The sequence below is a fragment of the Sinohyriopsis cumingii genome, chromosome 12, assembly GCF_028554795.1.
Source record: "Sinohyriopsis cumingii isolate HCF-2022 chromosome 12, ASM2855479v2, whole genome shotgun sequence".
Classification (NCBI taxonomy): domain Eukaryota; kingdom Metazoa; phylum Mollusca; class Bivalvia; order Unionida; family Unionidae; genus Sinohyriopsis; species Sinohyriopsis cumingii.
This window is the reverse complement of record NC_142972.1, coordinates 70,237,229-70,259,330: the sequence shown is the minus strand read 5'-3', so window position 1 is coordinate 70,259,330 and position 22,102 is coordinate 70,237,229. Positions and strand designations below refer to the sequence as shown.

Sequence of the window (22,102 nt, the reverse complement as noted above, 5' to 3'; positions counted from 1 at the left end):
AAGATAAACTCGTGCCTTACATGTCCAATACAGACAAAAAAATATACGTCATACAAAACATTACGTGAAAATTCCATTGAAAATAAATATCATTTTCCCGTAGAGTTGTACTGAAATTGCCTTATCGGAGCATCATAGGACGCTAAGGTACTAGGCTAAGAAGAATTTGTATTTTGAGCTCCAGGCTGTGAAATTGTATGACTGTTAGAAAATGAGGCAAATAACACCAAAATTGAACAATTTTATGAACAAAATTCCTAACTGATCGATGTTGTGTTTATTGTGAGTTTGATAACTTAAAATATAATGTAAAAAATGTTTTAAAATTGTTTCTTTTCTTCAAATCCATCTTGGCTATTTCCTTGTCCGCTTTCCGACAAACATCGCCTCCAGACGGAGACACTATTTTAAGTTCATCATACAGAGGATGTGTATAACGGTACCTGAGACGAAACCAGTCAGAAGAAAGTGCGTGTGATTGCCTTGATAAAATTTTCAACTGTAATGCAGTGACGTATTTACATTTGATGTTAGAAAGTTGTAGTAGCTTTGGATTCTGCTACTCTTTAATGAGAAATTTAACAAATCTGAATTTACAATGGACCCCTTTCACAATACCCTTTACGGACAAGTTGCCGCTCCTGATATCGGACGCTAAAACTCAAAACGGGACTATCACTGCTTGATGAATGTTCTATATATTTACTTGGAAGTGGAGATCGGAGTTGGAAAGTCTGAATAATATCATGAAATCGTGTACATGTACTTTAATGTTGATAAAAAATATGAGCATTCAAAATAATAATAATAATAATGATAATAATAATAATAAATAATAACAATAATATTCATGCAAGGGCGATCGCAGAATTATTTTTTGGGTGAGGAGGCAAACTTATAGTGATCAGCAATTAAGTTTTACGGATGTAGGCCAAATCTTCTTTCGCGATGAAATCCAGGGAGTGGGGACAATTTCCCCTTTTTGCGGGCGTCAATGCTATTTCCCCCAGTAGATTTATAAAAAATAACATGCATAGACAAGCAAAATAAAAATATCTCATTGAAATTGATTTTATACTGAAAAAAATTTTTAAGAATGTATTTTATCTTCTTTTGCACCAAGCCAATTAAACAAGCTCTTTGAAGCTTTAGTAATATGCATCAAATCATCTTTTAGAGATATATACAGTTTATCTATCAAGCGTGTTTAGTGGCATATACAATTTAGCTATTAATGCATGTTTAGAGGTATAGACAGTTTTGCTATCAAAGCAATGTTTCAGGTATGGAATTTAAATAAACTTTAACTAAATGCAGTGGGAAAAAAAAACACTTCTTGCAAATTCAGAAGACAGCAGACCTCACCTCCCACCCTTTCTGTTGAACTTAAATTAATATCCAATTTCCCCTTAGTCCCACTGGACTAAGACCAACTTTCGTCTTTAGTGATATCTACTAGTCTCCAATGTAATAATGTTAGTTTCAAAACCCTGAAAATGTCTACATAAACCGATTTTCAGTATCCTGGATCTAAGTCTGACAATTATCTAAACAATTTTAATTTTAAAAAAAAATTTTCCTTTAGTTTTGACATTTAAATTTTAAAACAGTATTCGATTGTTTTTTGGTATTTTAATTAACTTAACATTATTGGATAGTTTCGGTATAATATTATTCTATTGTATTGGAAGTTAATTTAAAGAAACTACAATATTCTATAGCTTTGTTCGTTTAATTTAAAGTCAATTTATTCAATTTATTTTATTATTTTAATTTAAAATAAAATCATTCTTTTTTACAACTATGATGCATACTTTTCCTGCAAATTAGGGTGTACGTACGCGACACTATCATAGCCATTTGTCTGCTGACGCTAAACAGATTGAAGTTTTCTTTTAATTCTTTGACGTTTTAAACAATGTAAATCCTCCAGGCTAAGTTCTGACATTTGGATTGTTCTCTTACAAGTGAATGCATCGTTTTGGAAGTTCGAGATTTTGCGAGATAACCCGAGGGCGTTATTTTAAGGTATTCTGAATCTGGTCTTATTAGGATTTACCAATATATATTTACCATCCCATGAGAGCATTAAAGCAAGGAGTTCCATGGTGAAGTGGTTATCACGTCTGCTTTACACGCAGAAGTCCTGGGTTCAATCCCCAGTGGAACTATACTGTACTTTTGATGCGTAGGTCACATATTAATAATAACAATAAACAACTTATTTTCAAACAACGACAGCAGAATTTATTATTTTATTATACTTAGAAACGTTAAACAACAAGAAATAACAACACAACGTTGATTTATTTATTTATTTATTTATTTATTTATTATTTAGTATGCATTAATTATTAATCATTATCTGAAAACTGTTTATTATGTATTTATTCATGATAAATTTATAAATGTTTAATGTATTATTTATTTGTTATTTAGTTTTAATTTTTTATTTATTATTGATATATTATTTATTTAAATATCTATTTATGTACGTGTTTTATTTATTAATAATTCATTTATTTATTTATTATTTATTTATCTATTTATTTATTTTTTTCATTTATTCTCATTTAGTTTCTTTTATTCTTATTTCATTTCTTCTCGTTTCATAACAATCTCATTGGGGATCAGAGATCTTTCAATCTCATCAAAATGGGATAATCTATACATAGACATAGATATGCTAATATATATGCACAGTGGAACCCCTCAACACCGAAACCCCTTTGGACATCCTCCCCAATTTTTCCGTTCATATAAGTATTAGGTTTACTGACGATATTGCAAATGTACGTGCAATTGTGGAGAGAGAGAGAGAGAGAGAGAGAGAGATGTTCATACAGAAATACAGTGTTCTTCACTTAAAACATCGGAAGAATGAGATACTTTTTAACTTTAATACAAGTCCTTTAAAAATACGAATGATACCCTACAACGTATAAATAAATACTCGGTATATTTAATATTGTTCACAGTTCAAGGTCTTCGTTTCAGAAATGTATGGAGCATTGTCTAGTTTGTTTCTTAGATATTTCTATAACTAATATGGTTGTATTAACAACTCCATCTCTTATACTGAAACCATTATGCTCATCCTTAGCACCTAAGGAAATTTTTAATCTCTGTACAAGAACTAAAACTCCAGGTTTTGTCATTGAGTGAATCTGACTTTTAGGATATTGTTGTGTCAGTCTCCGTCGGCAAAGCATTGAAAGCGAGGCCACATGCCTAGTTTTAAATTAAGCTTCGGTTTATGGGGGTTTTTAAGCGTAAAATTGAAATTTGGGATAGAAGTTTGTTCGATATTCGAAGTTGAGGAGTTTCAGTAGAACGACAACAAAAAACCAACCCCCTTAGCAAACACCTGGAGCTTATAGAAATATATTTGTTAAAGATAATTATAAATTACTCAATGATCGAGGAGAGTCAGCAGGTATTGCTGATTATTTTTAAAAAGGAGCGAAATTCGTGTATTAAGATTCTGTTGAACGGGTAAAACCTGAAAAATGGATTGCTACAGTATATGCCGCCCACAGAAATCGATATTCTTTAGATACTACTAGTCAGGATTTATTGACTTTAAACGAGAAGCAGTGATACATAGAGATGAACTATATGAAAAACTAGCTAAAGAAGCAAATGTGACCGTTGAAGAAGCTAAACAGCGACTTAATGACCCTGGTGAAATTAACGAACCTAAGTCAGGCGCTACAGGAAGTGGTTTTTCTACCCAAGGAAGCGGTCTTTTTGCTTGTCCTAACAGTGTTCTTTCTGACGTAGATAGATTAGAAGTTCGGATCGGAAGAAAACGCGCAGGAAACAATGCGCCGGAAATAATTAATGAAATTTCTGCTATTTGTCGAAGATTATTTACAGGCAGTATTATTGATCACAAAATGTATCGTTATCTTATTGATGAAATTGCTGATGATTATCACAGCGACTAAAATACAACTAATTAGTCAGTATGTAATTTAAAAATGATTATACATCATGCTCAACGTGGACCTGTAATGGTCAGGGTAGTGAACTCACTAGTACCAACTCACAAAGCGATTCATGGAGATACACTCGGTGATAATGTTATGAGTTTATTCAAAAGGATAGCTCCAAAGGTAATACCGATTGCAAAACAACTAGGAATGAAGGCTATTGATGCTGTTCGTGATAAAAGGTATTAATGATATTGGTAATCTTGTCGGTAAAGTATTTTCAACGGTCAAAGAAAGACACTGCTGATGCTGCGGTGTGGCCGGTGTCTCATGGTGCTAATCAAGATTACAACTTTGGATTTTTAATGCTGAAAGATGTTCGTAGAAGATTTTCATGCGCATTCCACTGTCACATATTTTTGGATTTTGCAGAAATGTAAGAAAAGGTATCTTTGGAGCTAGACATACAGTTGCACTTGTAATAAAGGCAACTGATGATGATGCAATTTGGCGACCTGCTGGTGATGCTGGTAAAGTAATACTAACAAGGCTTCGTTGTGGATGCCAATAATGACTCCAACGATTGCCGAAGAACAAAAACTACTTTCTTTGATGGATTCAGGTGGTCAATCATTACTAACATGGTTGACAGTGACCACAGACAGTGTTCAAACTAGTGTTAGTGGTTTATTTACATGGTACATAGTATCACAGCAGGGTGTTTCCGCACCACGACATATATTTGTTGCTTTTCAAGATTTTGAGCGAATAAATTCACAAACACGTGGCCATATGATATTTGACAAACTTGGAGTTAATGAAGTTTCTTTACGGATAAACGGACATCAAGAATCAGCTGAGGATATATTGTCAAATTTTGATCAAAATCATGTAGCTCGTGCATATCATCATCTGATGACATTTATGGGACGTGATCAAAACATAGACACAGGGTTGCAAATATGACAATTAGATTTTACGACGCTGTATCCGATTTATTACTTTTCCCTGGAGCATCTTGATTTATCTAGACAATCTGTCGTTGATATTCACTTTCAAGCTCAAGTAACATCTTGTTGCTGTAGTTGGTCCACCAATTTTTCATGAAGCTTACAGAGCAATTGCAGTTATTCTTTCAGATAAAGCAATTTTACTTGAAGGTGCTGGTGGAAGAATGCGACTGATTGATGCACCAGTAGAAAACATGTAATGAAATTGCTCACCATATTATAAAAGTTTCGTATAGTCACGTAAATGTTACTGGCTTCCGGTCAGGTGAAACAATTACAATCAAAACTCGCAAATAAATGCAGAATAGAAATATCACTGAAATAAGATCAAACTTCTAGTGGTGGTCCAAACAAATTATCATTAACCAAGACTCAACTCAAACATATTAATTAGGCCTTAGAATAAAAAAAGTTCAACTTCATCTTTCTCCGAACGCTATTAAAGACTCGATTAAAGCAGGTGGTATATTTCCACTTCTTGGAGCTATACCAGGTTTAATAGCCTCTCAAGCTCCAGCCATCGCAAAAACAGTTGCACTCGGCGTTTTAAGCGGTACTGCCGGAAAAATTGTTAGTATGCTTGTTGATAAAATAGCAGGAAAGGGATGTAAAAAGGTAAGGGGTCTAAGATTACCGGGAACCCCTTATCGGTACGGAAAAGGTCTGAGACTTCCAGGAACACTTTGCTAATTCTTCCAATGCCTAACTTTGATTAACTTGATGCTGCTAAAAATTAAATATATAAAATTTCGGAGGTGTTTTTATGCGTGATCAGTTACCAAAACAACCAAACAATTTTGAAACAGGTATTATTAATCTTGATGATAATTAAGGGTCTGGTACTCATTGGATGGCATACGCAATTGATCCACGTAGAATCGTTTATTTCGATTCGTATGGGTTGGCTCCACCAAATGAATTTTTAAAATATATAAACACAATAAAACACTCTACTCTGGTATTCAACATTACCAATACAAACACTAACTGATCCACCGATATGTCATCGTGAACTAATTAATGTACTTTACGCTATATCAAAATCTTCCAATGCATAACCTCATAAAGTCGTGCATAATTTTACAAGTAACCGCGTCGTTTGAAACGGATCTCAAAGTAAAATGGTTGATATTTATGGAAGACCTCCTCTTAGTGGCACCACTAAGGGCAAGAAAAAAAAAGATGTTATTGATTTGTCAAATTACGCGACTAAAGATAAACTTGGCGATATTATGAACCTCTCTGGAGTTGACCGATGTGAAGTTGTTATTTTTCAGGATAAATGCGGTGTTTTAAAGACGAGCAACATCAAATGGAATGAGATAGTTCGTAGAGTTCTCGGTGCTACTAGGAATAACATTTACTGACGGTGGTAGAATCAGAGACTCAAATATATCATTCGCAACTATTAGAAATGAAATTGCATGAAGCGTTTCTAATCCTTCGCGGAACACCGGTGATACAATGACAGGCGAACTCATCATGAATGTTTAAAGAGATCCAACATCTGATGAAGATGCTGCAACAAAAGATATGTAGAGACAGTAGATACTATATTATGCACGCTACGAGCTGATTATGATTCTCACGTAAGCGCGTTTACTAGTACTTCGTAGAAACTGTCAAAAACGTAATGAAATCGCAAATGATTTATTTTGGCACCCAGTTGACTGTTAACGTAAAACTCGTTCATATTAACGCAAAACTTGGCGATATTAAAACAGCTATATCAGATATTGAAACTATCAGACACAGACTAGAAAATGTTACAATTGGGATTCCTGAGATCGTTAAAAAAATTAATCTAATTAAAATCCTCCACGGGCAGATTACCAACATAGTAAACACGGTGTCATCAAGATTCTCAACATGGTCACAGCAAAATAACGATCCCAAACATACTGTAGCAGTCACTGGTGTGTATAGACTGTATGTGTTCAGCGCTGCAAAATTTCAGATATTTACTACGTTACCCTGGCGTCATTCAACCGAAACTTTTTCTGGAGTTGTGTCTATTATCTTAAATAAAGGAGACGAAGAAACCTTTATACTGGAAGCATCTGATAAAAACGTAACCGCAACGTCTTACTGGTGGTGACTGGAATTTGTGGCTGAAACACCTCAATTGGTTACTATATAAAGTATAATGAGCATTTCAATCAACATTCAAAAATTCAGGTACAATCAAGCACGTGAATGGCAAACAAAATTGAAAAATATCGTTGACGAGAATGTAGTGAAAATAAATAAAAAATATCGCAGACGCGTAGTTATTGTTGGTATAAGTTTTTATTCAGCATTTGCTTTTATTGCTGGAACCGGCGTGTTATTATCGACAATAACAATTATGGCACCAGCAGTTGTAACAATTTGTGTTTCAACTGCAACAACGATTGCCGGTATTCTTAATATCGTTGCCAAAAAAAATATGCACGTGCACGAATGCAGAATTACATGATTATATAATAAAATTACATACAGCAACGCTAGCATACTCCAAATTATCCTCGTTATTATCAACGAGCCTTAGTGATGGAAAAATATCAGATTTTGAGTTCACGGAGATGATCAAAATCTACAAGAAGCAATGACAGTGATTGATTTAGAAAATCAGGATTTAAATAACAATGTCAATTCCACTGACATCGCCAAGCGAGCTACTACAACAAATCGTAACGAATACGACTCCGTCAAAAACATCAATGATATCGGTAAGCTCAACTAATGCAGAATTTAGTATTAATATTTCAACTGCGATTCCAGTAAAAGAAATCGCACTAGCACAATTACGAGTATATTATTACAGCTGACCAAACAACAGATTAAAATCATTTGGTAAATTACAGGCGAATAATTCACTAGTATTTGTAAATAAAAATAAAGATGATGGAACACCTGAATGGAATGTTGTTTCTATTCATACAGGAAGTTATCAAATCGAACAAATCAAAGATGAATTTCAACGCAGAATCAAATCAGTAACCGAAAGAGAATCAAAAATAGCTATTTCAGATCACGAACCAACACTATCGGCTACGATAGAGATAAATTCTCCAGATTACATCGTTGATATTTATCAATCATCAATCAGAAATGTTTTAGGATGGCCTGAAATCCCACCAAAATATGAAGGACCACTAGAACCAGCGCGGGCTGATGTTTTCACCGACGAAGAGAAATACATAACGGAACCAGAATATCAGAGAAACTATCCGTGGATATATTGGGGGAGTAACTTTCCTACAATAATAGGTGATTTATATACCCATGATGATACATTAAATCCGATTGTCCATGAACAATTGATCAAGTCATGTTTCGATCAACATTAACTCTGAGTTTAAACGGTTATTCAACCAATTACGCAATTTATTTTCTGGCGTTACACAATACTACAACGATGATATAAAACAAGAGATTATTACAACGATACAATAACTGAATCAGGTTATATCAGATTTGGATTATATGAATAAAAGTATCATTTGGAATAGGAATCGCCTGGGTAGTGAATCTGTTGATTACTATGGACGACCCCGTACAATAACCCTTAAACAGCTGTTTCTAAGACAAGAGAGAAGAACAATTACCAACGTTTGTGATACCAGAATTTAGAACTGACGAGCTAAATAAATCACTCAACGATCTTATTAATGAAACCTTTCCCAAAATACTCGAGTCATGGAGAAAAATAGCACCACCTCCAACTATTCTTAAACACAATACTAATCCGTACGGTGAAGGTCGTCTTATTTCACCAGGAATCGTTAATAAAACTTCAACTATTGCAGTCAATCTTGTATGCGATGTAATTGTGGCAACTTTGAAATAAATCAGGCTCAGCAAGGATATATTTTATATAAATTTACACCGCAAGTACCTCCTGGATATTTGATTGTACAAGAATCTATTAATCCTGTTTATCTACGATTTCATAATCCGTTATTATCAAGAATAAATGTCAAACTTACTGACACTTAAATGATTTAAGAAATGAAAATCTGTATTTAAATTTATACGTAAGATCTTAACGAGATATTTTTGCAGAGTGTTTTACAGTTAATCAAGAGGTATATTATATAATGTACCAGCACGTGAGTTTTTTTATACACAGCAAGGGGGAGGTACTTGAAAATGTCATCAGAACAATAATGACACAGGCTCCGGTCAGCTCAGAACAATTTTAGTGCTAATATAGTTATTGATGAATACGGCAACGAAGACTTTTTATTGACGCAGAACAATTAAATCAACTACGGCGAGAACATATTTATATGATCACATGTGATAGAGGTCAGATTCTGAATTATGCACATTCCTGTATTAAATTTGATCAGCATAAAAAATCTTGTCTAATTCTGAACAAAAAACCTGATTTGGTATATTTTAAAAAATAAAAAATATATTATAACATAATTTTTAAAAAATATTGATTCTCACTAGTTTTCATTCATCGCTACTTTCACTTTTACTCTCGCTTTCATAAGTGACAGCAGTTTCGTTTTCACGATCTGATATAATCTTTTTTAATTGTCTTACGCATGTATTGATGATTTTTTGTTTCATATTCGTTAGATAATTTTGATCTAATGTTGTCAATCGCGATAGAAAGTGGTATGAATGTTTCCACTTCTATATCTTTCACTGCTGATAAAGATTGTAACCATCGATATTCGGTCGATAATGTGTATCCACTTTCAAACTACGATTTCGTAATGATTCAAAATCAGACATAATTTTTTCAGGATCAAGTTGAATCTTTATACCGTCTTTTTCTAATTCTTTTTTTGTAGAAATAATATCATTAATATTTTCAAAATTCATTTTATTATATATATCATAAAATATATATTTAAATTATATTCCTCAACCAGGACGATATAGTACAATTATGTAATATAGTGCAAACACAACATCTTAACTACTGAATAAATGTTTAACTTACCTGTTGTCTCCAATACAGCTGCAGTCCGACTGGGGATATAGATATTCTGGCTTCTTTTATAGTCAAACATTCTGGGAAAACCCATAAGTCCAGAATATTCGGGAGAATCATGTGATCAAGTCATTCTGGAAAACCCGTCTGGGAAAACCCACAAGTCCAGAACATTCTAGAGAATCATCTGATTAAGTCGTTCTGGGATATTGGGTTCTCCCAAAATGTTTGGCTATAAAAGTCCGTGAATCTCTCTGTCAGACTGGAAATTTGCATTTTGAAGTGGACAGGAGGTAAGTGAAATATTTTCTTAAATTACGTGTGTTAATTGTTACGCACATAGTTAAATTATTGCATGTTTACAGATCGAAAAATAACTTACATGTATCGCCTTGATTTCGTTGTAAGTTAGAAATCATAAATATCCCTTTACTAATTTGAACTGTTATATAATTATGTTACTTCACTGATATTAATTATGACACAGATGGTTAATTAATTACCATGACAAAATGAATTTAGATCTACGCAGAAATATCTACTACAAAGTTATTTATCTTCCTTCAGGTCATGGACCTTAAGAAAGGAAGGAGCAGTACTATATGAATAGGGATTTTGAGCGCATTTTCATACCGAAGGTCTCAGAGTAACAGTATCATAATTATTTTAACAATGGTTATGATGATACCAAAAAACAAATAAAATAAAAAATAGTTTAGTAAATATAAGGGGCACAACCAGGTAATACCTCTACCAGAGAGAGAGAGAGAGAGAGAGAGAGAGAGAGAGAGAGAAAGAGAGAGAGATTTATCTCTCTTAACAATACTGGGAAATGATTTTATTTTGTTTATATTTCTTAGAGAGAGCAGATCTAGTGATATTATTTGTGACAAAATATACTGATTTTGATTGAAGATCCAAATATTTGGCAGCTGCATTCATTGATTGAAATATTGTTTCTTAATCAGTCTCTGCATGTGTAGATTTAACGCCCTTTTTCCATTTGTTTACATCTACCAGTGTTTCCAAATTTGCAATTTTGACTCTGCGTGATAGCTCTCAGATTAGTTAAATTATTATCGATTTTTATACCGCTGATATAAGCGATTACAAGACCGTCTTCGAGTACTCCGTTGAAAAATTCGAATATATATTTATGGCAGAAGTACTATTTCTTCCCATCATTAGGATAACCAGTATTAATGAGAATACCAACTGGTATTTTTCGTCGACAGTGTCTGATTACACCATCACGATTTGTTTCATAATTTTTAATAATGGTGTGTTTAGCAAAGTCTTACCTTGGATGATTGACAAAGTCTTTTTGGTTCATTTTTATATAATACCATTTGTTTAAATAATAATTTGGCTAAATCATTACTTTGAGAATCTTATCAGATAATCTTCTATATTTTATAACCCTGTCACTGTCATTAATATTTTTTTTATCATAATATCTTTTCAGATCTCTGTATTGTTTACCATCACATTGCAAAGACAATTGCGTTTTTCCTCTAAATCCAACATTGCATTTCAAACACGATTTTGGACCTAGACTTCCATTACGAACGCTTTGCAAATCATGTCCGCAGAATTCGTTTACGCAAGCTTTGTTACAAGGAGTCAAGGAAACTATCATTAAAAATGGATGAACTTGAGAGAGTATCTACGATTAAGCCATCTAAAGATAAATTTAATCTTGACAGAATATCCCCTGACATACCGATAAAAGCTCAGGTTGATCCGAAGAATAAAACCTTGATTAATGAAATTCACGACGCCAAGATTTTTTTTTAGCAAAGATGGCGCATCTCATGTGTGGTCAACATTTAAAATCACAGATGGTGTCGATGCTAAGATGAACGACAAACGAGCTGCAACTATCATTAATTATCTCCACAATCGAAAATAGTTTTTGAAAGTAAAATTTGTTGTATTAGCAGAAACAGACAATTGGATTATTCGTGACAAATATGATCCTGTCCTTCATAATGAAAAAATTGCCATACTGAGTAAAAATTCCAAACCAAGAATGTTGACTGGTATTGACAAACTGTATTATGAAAGAGCGTATCCTGTAACTGTAGTTATTTATGGAATTTATCCGATAAATGATAACCCCAGCGTTAATAATCTAATAATTTTCAAGACTGAAATGTGTAACCGAACGAGTAACGGAACATTTTACCGTTTCGACTCGTGGAAACGGTCCAACGGATAAAAGACGTAAAATAATAAATGAGTGGGGAGAAATAGTTCAAGATATCGGAGCGTCCGTCAAAGATGTCGCTGAGCTAGAAAAGAAACTAATATTCCCAGGAAGACTAAAATCTATGACCGCAGAGATTTTGTACGAATCAAAATATAAATCAAAAGGAGCTTCGATTGAAATTATTGATCATAATGCGCGTGCGTGGACTAATGAGTAACAATATTTCCATGAAATCGAACTGTTAAATTTTACCACGAAAATATATTTGATTTTATTAACGAAATAAGTAAAAACGATCCTGTATCAGTGTGGCTATTTCAACGTTCTGATGATGAAAACTATGATCAGTTTGTACGACCTAATGGCGTTATTTATCGTACAGAATCTCTCCACGAAGAAATGAAAAATCTTGCGTTAAATATACCGATGATGCTGAACGATTACTGAGTAATTGTTTTACTGTTTCGTCAGTTGCGGCTCATTTTGTTAGAGAGAAAAATTCGTGGAAACCAACTCGATTTGATTTTCTCAATGATATAATATCGAATTGTGTCGAATACAGAAACGATGGATTGTGGACTAGTTAATATGATCACAGAGATGTTATATCGGTTGATATGATTGCCTGTTATCCCATATATACTTGATCAGACATTAAAGCTATCATCTGCACCGTCAGTGTATGATCCCGTAGCTAGACATAAAACAGTTTATCTTAATGGACCTGGGGTTCTTGTAAAACAACTCGTGTGATTGAACTATTTCGGAATTTTGATATGATCGTTTTAACCCATACACACAGACTTGCAAAGGAAATAAGAGAAAGAAATATTAGATCATGTACTTATCACAGCTTTTCTCGATGGAAAGGAGAAGCATGGACTCCTGATGGAATGGGCGAAAAATACATTCCAAATATTATCGTTTGTGATGAAATATGTACAGTGTCTAAAGAAACATTAAAAACATTTCTTGATTGGTTATTAACAAAAAATACTGCTGTTATAAGGTGTGGCGATCATGGTCAACTGATAACTTTTGTTGAATTGTCTCCACATGAATGGTTAAAGAATTTTGTTGATTGTTATGAAGAAATAGCTGCTGATCATAGATCTCTTGATCCAGAATTAAGCGAGTTTAAGAAATTAATCAAACTACAGCCGAATAAAGTTCAATGTGAAATAATGCGTGATATAATTTCAGAAATCCTATGAGCAACGTTTGGAACTTATGGAGACCAAATGATTTGATAATGGCAAGTAGAAAGATAGTTCGTGATACACTTTAACAACAATTTTTTATGCTACGTAAAGAAAGGTTTTCAAATCTACCCGTACCATTATGTTATCGACCGGTTGATACGCGATGGCAGAATATCGACGTTGATATACCAGGATCGTCAGAAAAATAAAATCTTGTATTAATTGATATCGTTTCGGTTCTTGTCAATGATGTTGAAGATGCGCTCAAAATGGAAAAAACTCCATGGACGCTAGCATACGCAATGACGATTCATTCATCTCAGGGGTTAACCATTTCTGATACGCGAGTTTGGATCGTCGATGATCGTATCGAATTGTCAAATTTAGTTTATCTCACAGTGTCTAGAGTTAGACAAATATCTCAGTTGCGGACGGTTATTATAGACGTTACAGAAACCACTGGCGATGTTATTGACAAAAATATAATAAGAAAAAAAATAGTTATAAACAGTGTGCAAATAATAAGCGCGAATTTGACCTTAGTACTGAATTTATAATGATGCCGAAACAACAGCAAAATAATCATTGTGCGAGCTGTAATACAATAATGTTGTGGCGATACTCGAGTAATGATCCAAGACAATTTACCGTAGACAGAATTAATAGTAAGTTTGGTCATAAACGCGAAAATGTAAAGGTGACCTGTCTTGAATGTAATCGACGTCAAGGTGATAGTTTACAAAAGTGAATGCGGTGGTAATTGTGTGTCTTCAGGAATTGCTTGTAATTGTTCACTTTCAAATCCACGTTGAGGAGCAGTTGAATCTAATCTGTAGATTGCAGGTCTACCCGTTGATCGTACCACGCTAGATATTTTATGTGTCGTTACACTCAAATAGGATCAGTCGCTCTTATTTACCAACTTCATGTTCACCAGGTTCATATAAACATCTGATAGTAACCTTACCTAATACTGGTTGTTTTGAAAAATCATGTCGTTTATTGGTATATTTCTCTTTGTAATTGCATTAATAGGTTTCATGGCGGTTGTTCGAATAATTTCATTATTTAATGCAGCTATCACATATGGTAATCTTGCAACCCATTCACGAGAACTCGTATCTTGAATTACTTCCTTCGCATACTGATATCCAAATAACCGCTCAGCAAGTGTTCAATTAAATCGTTCAACAATTGCCTGATCACGATGAATTGCTGTATGTCCTCGTCTAATTATGGTATGTTCTTGTCTATTATGTTCGACATTATGTTTTTTCATCAGAGATGATACGGCACCAGGAAATTCCTTGCCAGGATCAACCTATAATAGTTGTGGCCATCGTAAGGGTCCTCGTTGATAAATTCGTTCAAAGCAGCTACAACTTCAGCAGCTGTTTTAGTTGATAATGGCTCTGCTTCCTTATATCTACATGCAAAGTCAACGACAGTCAACGCGTATTTGTATGTTAATTGACGTCTCCCAATTTTTGATAGTATCGTGTGGTAAAAATAGAATATCTGCTTGAAGAACTTCCTTAGGAGTGCTGACATCAAAACGTGCATGATGATTTAGTTTAGGTGGTGGTATAACAATTTGCCAGATTGCTGTCGTGCTAACCATTTTGCAGCAGCAGAATGCGTTTTTCTCCTGGGTATTTAGCCCAAGGAGTTCCTGAAAATTTTGACAGCTTTTGTTGAATTGTCTCCATATGAATGGTTAAAGATGAGCCCAAGTGTGCGGACCTAACACCCACTCTTACTCCATCAAGTCGTTCCCTCGTAATTCTCGCGGAGGTGGAATTGCTGTCATCACAAAGAACTCCATGATAAAACGTCTTAACTACACCACAACATTCAATTTCGACCACACATCGTTTGAACTAGTCCAAACCACACTCACACTTGAGCAAAGGTCAGTCCATTTTGCTGCTTGAGTGCTTAGAGCCATTATTGCCTTCACTAACTGATGTTATTAATACCTCTCTCTCATCCGGGGAATTCCCATCATTTTTCAAAACTGCCATTCTAAAGCCTCTGCTGAAGAAACCAACACTAGACCATAACGATTTGAAGAATTACCGCCCAGTTTCTAATCTCCCAGTCATATCAAAAATCTTAGAAAAGGTTGTTCTATCCCAGCTTGTATCTCATCTAAATTCAAACAGTCTTTTTAGCAATGTGCAATCTGCATGTCGCCCTTGCCACAGTACTGAAACTACTCTTCTAAAAGTGGTTAATGACATTCTCTCTGCTTTGGATAGCGGAAAGATTACAGTCCTCACCCTCCTTGATTTGTCTGCAGCATTTGACACAATAGACCATGCTATATTACTTCACCGTCTCCAGCATGCATTTGGCATTCATGATACAGCCTTACCGTGGTTCAATTCATACTTGGTCAACAGGACACAAATTGTATCTGCAAATGGGATACACTCCAGCCCAGTTGATCTATGTTGTGGTGTTCCACATTGGTCTGTTCTTGGACCTGTTCTCTTCATTCTGTACACTCAGTCGCTCTCAAGTGTCATAGATCATCATCCAGTGTCTCTCCAATTGTACGCTGATGACACCAAAATGTACAAATCTAGCCATCCAACTGAAGTTGATGCTACCATCCAAGGTATAGAGAAGTGCATTTCTGATGTGAAATCATGGATGACATGTAACAAGCTGCAGATGAATGATGATAAAACTGAGGCCATTCTGATCACAATAAAAAGACTTTCTCATTTACATCCTTGACCTCAAACAATAAATATCAGCAAGGCCAACATTAAATTCACACAATCAGTACGAAACCTAGGTGTTACTCTGGACAGTACTCTCACATTGCACCAACATGTCATGAACATATGCAAGGCTGCATATCTTGAGTTGAGACGCATCAGCTCAGTTCGCAAATATCTTTCAGTTGATGCCACTAAAACACTTGTGTGTTCATTAGTACTTTCAATACTGGACTATTGGAACTCAATTCTGTCTGGTTCATCTCAATATCTACTCCAGAAACTTCAAAAAGTTCAAAACACAGCTGCTCGGATCATACTTAGAGTATCACGATCAGAGCACACCTCCCCGCTGCTCTGTACCCTAAACTGGCTATCCATTCGATCCAGAACCAAACACAAAATTTGTTCTCTGTGCTACGTTTCACTGTCGGACTCTAGTACAACATACCTATCCGCCCTCACCCATGTGTACACACCAGCAAGATACTTACGTTCCTTTTCTGACAATCGTATACTCATTATTCCCACTATGAAAACAAAGTCATATGGACAGCGTTCTTTTGCATACCAGGGCCCAGCAACGTGGAATTTATTGCCCACTGAACTTAGACACAAAGACACAGTGATCACATTCAAGAGGGCTCTCAAAACTCACTTATTTCGACTGCAAGAACAAACTTAAAGACCTAATAATGTTTACTACTTGAAATATTCTCAGCATGTTTTTGATTTTTTAATGTTTTTCTAATTTCACGGTGTTTGTTTTTGTAATAATATTATTATATGTTTTTCATCTTATAGGTGTTGTCTAATGTTGTAAAGCGCTTAGAGCTTCTAAAGATTAGGCGCTATACAAAGTCCTCATTATTATTATTTATTATTATCCTTACGTTGAATTTTAGGTAAAAACGAAAAAAATATTCTGTTACTTATTGCACATTTTCTACCATATTCTATTTTTTCCATTTTTTTGTTGTAACAGTGGCCAAATCAGTGGTTGGAGTTTTAACACTACAACGTAAACAATATAGATTCACGTATATTTATAATATGGATGTAATTGATTCTCAGCGACACGAAAGCAAGAGCCAGTAAAACATATTTCAGCATTACCTTATTCTATCAGAATGATTATAATAGGTCCATCTGGGTCCGGTAAAACGCAATGACTGCTTAATCTTATAATGAGATGGTTAAAGTGGGACAAGTTGTATTTAGTTGCACCATTAGTCGATGATAAGAGATGTTATGATGTACTTAAAGATTTTAATGAAAATGCAAAATTGTTAAATGAAGATGGTGACGACATTATTAATTTTATAACCGATATTGATGAAGCACTGAGTGTTGACAATTGATGAATTAGATTGATTTGATAATAATCTCGGTGATGTGATGCTGGATAAACAATCAAGTCCAGCTAGAATATTTTCCAGAGGCAGACATAAAAATACGGATAAAATTTATGTCACTCAACGATATACACAAATACCTAAAGTGATCAGAGATAAATGTAACATTTTAGTTGTATTTAACGGAGTTGATACACATACTCTGAGAAATATTCATCAGTGCAGACTATGTACACACACACACACACACACACACACACACACACACACAAACGGCATGAATGTCTTTCGTATCGTCAATCTGTGACATAAACACGATCAATACATGAAAGGTGCGTGATTATTGGAATTTAAGCCGATACATTATACTGACTCAAAAGCGCACACTAAATATGTCTGTATTTATCGCTAAAAGTAGGCACAAAATCTTAATATATATTATGGTATATTAGGATATAGATGGTGTATACATACATACATACATACATACATACATACATCCATACATCCATTCATACATACATACATACATACATACATACATACATACATACATGCATTCTCTAACGCATGATCGGTACCATGTACTGTATTCTCAAATAACGCTAAATACAATGGTTATGAAAGCAAAATGTGTCAACGCATACATGTACAGTATTAATTTATGTGTGCTTTTGGTGTTCATCAATTAATAACTTGTGGTCCCTATGGTCACTGAGATTTTCTCCTGTCGCTGATTCGCAAACATTTTTAGAGATTACTTTCTTCGAATCTTTTGCACTGCATCATAACACAATGGAAGCCAATCTGTTTAAACAGGTGAATTATCTCATCTTCAAACTGTGCAATTGATTCATCTAAATTGATTTAGATAATCTTAAACTGAAACTTCAAAATCACTATGACGATAAAATAATCAATTTGTCAGGAATGATTCATTGACAGGCATCATATATGTGTGTGTGTGTTTGTGTGTGTATGTGTGTGTGTGTGTGTGTGTGTGTGTGTGTTTAGCAATAGCTCCAAAACGACAAGCTCAATATTCTAACAGCAATAGGCCACATCCAAGCCAGTAAACTGAGCGTTAGATACTAGTTGTACGTCTTTAAAAATTCTTAGAGCTGCACGAGTACCATTGTGAAACAGCCTTTTATTGTCACACTTACAGCAGCAGTTCTGATAGGTCATAGGCAACTGTAAGATTCCTTCATATTTGACCAGTTACACATTTCAATGTACAATTAAACAGAAGGTTAAAATTGTTAATAATGCTTTACAACAAGTAATCTATAATCTGAGGCAAATATGTCATAAATGCCTGACTAAATTAGGAAGGAAAATATTTTTGATATCCGAGATGAGTTATGTGAGGAAAAAAATCTCTTTAGATCGTCAATGTTTAACAGCGACCAGGAAAACCTAGCATCTACCTTAGAAGAGAGCACACCTTTTCATGATAACATTGCTCAAGTAAACGCTTCATAAATCTAATGATTCCTATGTCAAATTATTCAGCGATTTCAGATATAAATCTATTTTCTGAGCATATTTTTCAAATAGAACCAATATTAATATTTGACATATACAGATTCCCAGTCGTGGCTATCATATCGTAAATAGCAAACTATTAATATTCTAAGCAGGATAGATAGAAACGTCAAAAGTGTAAAGCTCCAAAAATTGCATTCCATAAATGGGTATCTACTTCATTACCAAACAAATCCTACCCAGGCCGACCCCATTATCTGTTCTATCATTGCATTTCAAAATACAAGAATGCTTCATGACCAAAACATTCGGTAAATTAGAAAATATTGAAACATTATGTAAAATAAAGGTAAGACATAATCCACGAAACTTTCATTTAAATAAGGCTTCTATTCTTCACACACAGGCGCGCAAAAAGTACATCCATAAATTTCCGGAATTTCTCACCATACCAATTCCCCATCAACTCACACATAATGGCTAAAAATGACAGTACTCCATAGTGACTCATCAAACACTCAGTATTACTTTAACTGGTATAGTTGTGACTAATACAACGAAAAAGCTGGTGGCGATATAGCTGGAAATAACCGTCTCATTGTTATTCCTTTATTGCCAACACTTTTACGTGTTACTTTCGCCATCTTGAATTTTTCCACTTTTATCAGCCATTCATCTGTGCGTGCCTGACCTCGTGAGCGGAACATTATGGGAGGCCAAGGTAGCACGCTATCAATATCATAACTAAATTAAAAAAGAAAAGCCGCTGCATATAACGGCTTGTTGTATTTCTATTAATATTTCATGCATGGAATTCAATAGTGTTGGGAAACTCAAGATAAACTCGTGCCTTACATGTCCAATACAGACAAAAAAATATACGTCATACAAAACATTACGTGAAAATTCCATTGAAAATAAATATCATTTTCCCGTAGAGTTGTACTGAAATTGCCTTATCGGAGCATCATAGGACGCTAAGGTACTAGGCTAAGAAGAATTTGTATTTTGAGCTCCAGGCTGTGAAATTGTATGACTGTTAGAAAATGAGGCAAATAACACCAAAATTGAACAATTTTATGAACAAAATTCCTAACTGATCGATGTTGTGTTTATTGTGAGTTTGATAACTTAAAATATAATGTAAAAAATGTTTTAAAATTGTTTCTTTTCTTCAAATCCATCTTGGCTATTTCCTTGTCCGCTTTCCGACAAACATCGCCTCCAGACGGAGACACTATTTTAAGTTCATCATACAGAGGATGTGTATAACGGTACCTGAGACGAAACCAGTCAGAAGAAAGTGCGTGTGATTGCCTTGATAAAATTTTCAACTGTAATGCAGTGACGTATTTACATTTGATGTTAGAAAGTTGTAGTAGCTTTGGATTCTGCTACTCTTTAATGAGAAATTTAACAAATCTGAATTTACAATGGACCCCTTTCACAATACCCTTTACGGACAAGTTGCCGCTCCTGATATCGGACGCTAAAACTCAAAACGGGACTATCACTGCTTGATGAATGTTCTATATATTTACTTGGAAGTGGAGATCGGAGTTGGAAAGTCTGAATAATATCATGAAATCGTGTACATGTACTTTAATGTTGATAAAAAATATGAGCATTCAAAATAATAATAATAATAATGATAATAATAATAATAAATAATAACAATAATATTCATGCAAGGGCGATCGCAGAATTATTTTTGGGTGAGGAGGCAAACTTATAGTGATCAGCAATTAAGTTTTACGGATGTAGGCCAAATCTTCTTTCGCGATGAAATCCAGGGAGTGGGGACAATTTCCCCTTTTTGCGGGCGTCAATGCTATTTCCCCCAGTAGATTTATAAAAAATAACATGCATAGACAAGCAAAATAAAAATATCTCATTGAAATTGATTTTATACTGAAAAAAATTTTTAAGAATGTATTTTATCTTCTTTTGCACCAAGCCAATTAAACAAGCTCTTTGAAGCTTTAGTAATATGCATCAAATCATCTTTTAGAGATATATACAGTTTATCTATCAAGCGTGTTTAGTGGCATATACAATTTAGCTATTAATGCATGTTTAGAGGTATAGACAGTTTTGCTATCAAAGCAATGTTTCAGGTATGGAATTTAAATAAACTTTAACTAAATGCAGTGGGAAAAAAAAACACTTCTTGCAAATTCAGAAGACAGCAGACCTCACCTCCCACCCTTTCTGTTGAACTTAAATTAATATCCAATTTCCCCTTAGTCCCACTGGACTAAGACCAACTTTCGTCTTTAGTGATATCTACTAGTCTCCAATGTAATAATGTTAGTTTCAAAACCCTGAAAATGTCTACATAAACCGATTTTCAGTATCCTGGATCTAAGTCTGACAATTATCTAAACAATTTTAATTTTAAAAAAAAATTTTCCTTTAGTTTTGACATTTAAATTTTAAAACAGTATTCGATTGTTTTTTGGTATTTTAATTAACTTAACATTATTGGATAGTTTCGGTATAATATTATTCTATTGTATTGGAAGTTAATTTAAAGAAACTACAATATTCTATAGCTTTGTTCGTTTAATTTAAAGTCAATTTATTCAATTTATTTTATTATTTTAATTTAAAATAAAATCATTCTTTTTTACAACTATGATGCATACTTTTCCTGCAAATTAGGGTGTACGTACGCGACACTATCATAGCCATTTGTCTGCTGACGCTAAACAGATTGAAGTTTTCTTTTAATTCTTTGACGTTTTAAACAATGTAAATCCTCCAGGCTAAGTTCTGACATTTGGATTGTTCTCTTACAAGTGAATGCATCGTTTTGGAAGTTCGAGATTTTGCGAGATAACCCGAGGGCGTTATTTTAAGGTATTCTGAATCTGGTCTTATTAGGATTTACCAATATATATTTACCATCCCATGAGAGCATTAAAGCAAGGAGTTCCATGGTGAAGTGGTTATCACGTCTGCTTTACACGCAGAAGTCCTGGGTTCAATCCCCAGTGGAACTATACTGTACTTTTGATGCGTAGGTCACATATTAATAATAACAATAAACAACTTATTTTCAAACAACGACAGCAGAATTTATTATTTTATTATACTTAGAAACGTTAAACAACAAGAAATAACAACACAACGTTGATTTATTTATTTATTTATTTATTTATTTATTATTTAGTATGCATTAATTATTAATCATTATCTGAAAACTGTTTATTATGTATTTATTCATGATAAA

The 22,102-nt window shown here is 34.1% G+C and overlaps 2 non-coding genes across 2 annotated transcripts; both read left to right on the top strand.

Annotated features, from left to right (window-relative positions):
* Nucleotides 1–2,099: 2,099 nt before the first annotated feature.
* Nucleotides 2,100–2,171, top strand: Trnav-uac (transfer RNA valine (anticodon UAC)). Its single transcript has one exon. It is a non-coding gene; the product is annotated as a tRNA-Val (tRNA).
* A 19,629-nt stretch (nucleotides 2,172–21,800) lies between these two features.
* Nucleotides 21,801–21,872, top strand: Trnav-uac (transfer RNA valine (anticodon UAC)). Its single transcript has one exon. It is a non-coding gene; the product is annotated as a tRNA-Val (tRNA).
* The last annotated feature ends 230 nt before the right edge of the window (nucleotides 21,873–22,102 follow it).